The sequence below is a fragment of the Dioscorea cayenensis genome, chromosome 9, assembly GCF_009730915.1.
Source record: "Dioscorea cayenensis subsp. rotundata cultivar TDr96_F1 chromosome 9, TDr96_F1_v2_PseudoChromosome.rev07_lg8_w22 25.fasta, whole genome shotgun sequence".
Taxonomy (NCBI): domain Eukaryota; kingdom Viridiplantae; phylum Streptophyta; class Magnoliopsida; order Dioscoreales; family Dioscoreaceae; genus Dioscorea; species Dioscorea cayenensis.
In genome coordinates, this window is record NC_052479.1 from 30,276,595 (window position 1) to 30,279,618 (window position 3,024).

At 43.9% G+C, this 3,024-nt stretch overlaps 1 pseudogene; it reads right to left on the reverse strand.

Moving 5' to 3' along the window:
* Nucleotides 1–274: 274 nt before the first annotated feature.
* LOC120268683 lies at nucleotides 275–3,024 on the reverse strand (annotated as a pseudogene).

Here is a 3,024-nt window from a genome sequence, read left to right on the forward strand (position 1 = left end):
GAAACAGAAAGAAGTCTCTCATAAGAGGTGAGGCACACAAAACAAAAGAGGAAAACAAAAATGCTATAAAAAAAATTAGCTGGACTTGCGAAGACCACAATCTGATAATACAGGCCTGTCCAAGTTATTAGGGGGAGTAACCACTAAATTATTAAAGAGCTTTTTAAATATTATATATATCCTAAGTTCAATAATCTTTCTCCAAAGATACAAACATATGTATGCCCATATAAATATATATGTGATCATGCAGCATGCTTATAAAAGTAATTACTTAATAATGCTCTAAAAAAGCCAACATTGGCTTAGCAAGGGCATGCAAAGGTTTATCAATAAAGAGACTACTTTCCTCCTCTGAGAGGTTCACCGGCCCTTCACCGCGAGCAAGCTCCACGTAAACGTATGCAAAACTCTAGCTAACAACATATACGTCATTGCGGTCCCCAACTGTCCCCCTATGCACCCTCTCCGGCCGGTGGAAAAGCGATATGAACCGGAGCTCCGGCTCGGCTAGATCCACATTCTTCTCATTAAGGTGCGGTCGGGGTTGAATCTCATCGAATCTTCCCAAATTTTTAGGGTTCGGCCAAGTCCGACACGGCTTAGGAGGACTGGGCGCCCTTAGGGATGAAGAAGCCGGCGACGGTGGTGTCAATGGAGGAGACATGGGGGAACGTTGAAGGGTGCAATGGGGTGGAGACGAAGAGCTTCACGGGCACATGCCCTCAAGTAGGGGAGGTTGGGAAGTCGGACTCTTCAACAAGGCGGTGAGGGCCGATGACACGGTCGAGCTCATCGATGGCTTTCCGGAGAATATCCGGGTCTGGTTGAGCATCTCGACCATCGCCCATTCCACTCGTGTTTGACGGGTTGTCCACCGTTACAAAGATGAGCTCCTACATGCACGGTCATGCGAGTGTTACATAAGCTTATTTCAAGGTCAAGGTTAGGGATATAGTTAAAGTCAATGTAATATAATGGCCACTATGGACGTGCGAGAGGCCGTGTTATATATATATATATATATGAAAATAGACACTCACAGCAGATTGTGCCTTAATTTCTTCAATCCTTAAGAGAGGCTTTCCTTCATCATCTTTGAGAGAGATGAACACATCAAGAATGTCCTCTGGCTCACCATTAACACCACCATTGCTCCTCCATTGTTGCACTCTCTTTTCAATAATAGGATCATGATATTTATTGATCACATTTATGGCTTTCTTCATGGTTTTCTCATGACCGTCAATATCCAAAATTCTCAAACTTGGTATGAAATCTGATGCACAAAATGAATAGATCAATGAGAGCACAGTGAATGCAGCCTCTACGTGCTCCAACTCCTCTTCTCCCGGCCCCGGCACGCCGTCTTTTGCTCCCTTTCCAAAATGCCGACATCCAAACAGCATCCTCCTTATGATAGTTCCAGTATAATATCTAAAGAAGACAATAGAAATAAGTTATCATGTGTTGGGGAGCCCGGGGTATACAACACACAGCGGACAAAACCTGGCAGTCAACACTATTCACCCCTTTGGATCAAACGACAAGCAAAAACACAATTCTCATTCAAAAACCAATATACATCATTTTTCAGGAAGAATCCTTGTGGGAAAACTCCTCACTACAAAGAAAAACCACAAGGACCTAGAGTGTTCAATTGGTATGGGAAGTGCTACAGTGTTCTTCTTCTCCCTTAAGCTACAACCTAGCTTAATCCGGCTAATCAATGCATACAAACATACAATAAGCCTCTCTTGAGCAAATAAGAACACACAACAAGATGATAAACAACTTGCCCTAGCAACCTTCCCACCTTCTTGCAACCCCTAGCTTAGGTTTACAAGAATGAAGAAGAAGAGTACATATATACCTTCACTTCTTCTTCTTTGAGCTCACAAGCTCGGATCCGAAGCTCTAGGATGTCTTCAAGGCTTCCCCTTTGATGGATGTTGAAGCCCTAGCCCGTAGCCCTTTCTCCCTTTCTTTTTCTCTCAAGAAACCTCAAGAATGCCCTATCATTGAAGAGAGAATGAAGAGTTAAGTAACTCATTCGGGATGCTACAGTAGCCCATACGGTCTCCATGCGGGCCGCATGAAGCCCGTGAGGTTTACAGCCATTCTCAGAAATTCTCTCACTTTGCTACGATGAACATTGTTACGATGCTTGCGAAATCAAAAATTCCAGTGAACCTCACGGTCTCCATGCGGGCCGCATGGAGCCCGTGAGGTTTACAGCCATTCTGTACATCCCCCGTTGCTACAGTAATTCCTGCACAAACTCAATATTGAGTTATACATCCATCTTAGAGCTTCAAACAGAGCTGAACACCTCACATCATGATCATGTGAAAATATCAGTCACATAATCTACATCAATGTATATAATATATATATATATATATATATCAAAGATACCGAAGAGTTTTTCGGAGATTAATCTCTTCTCCGGCTTTGCTTTGATGCTCGAATATACTTGAACAAGGTTATCGGCCTCTTCCACGCGCATTTTCGCCATCTTTTGGAATTGTTGATGGTTGAGTACCTGTGAGACCATCACTCATCTCATCTTCTTCCATTGATCACACCATGGAGTGAAGACGACAGAGAAGAAAGACCTACCGGAGTATTCGGTAGCCATTGTTTTAGGCCAAGAGGCGAAGACGGCATCGTTCTTCTTTAAAAACTCTCTAGCAAGCTCTGGTGAGTTAACAACGATAACATGGACATTTCCTAGGCGAATGCAAGTAATGTCTTTGCCTTCGGCTTTTCGAAGGACCCACCGGGAATGTGGCTTCCTCCAAAGCATCATCGGAAGGCTTCCAACAATTGGTAAGGCTGCGGGACCTGGTGGTAAACCAGCACCAACACCAGCACCACTACCACCATCTTTTCCATGCTCATTAGGATTTTGTGAATAGAAGAGAAGGAATTGAAGAAGAAGGTGGCGGTTACCAGCACCATAACCGGGAGAAGTCCGGTGAGAACTCCGGCTGAAGTGGGTAAAGAAAATGTGGCTGCCAT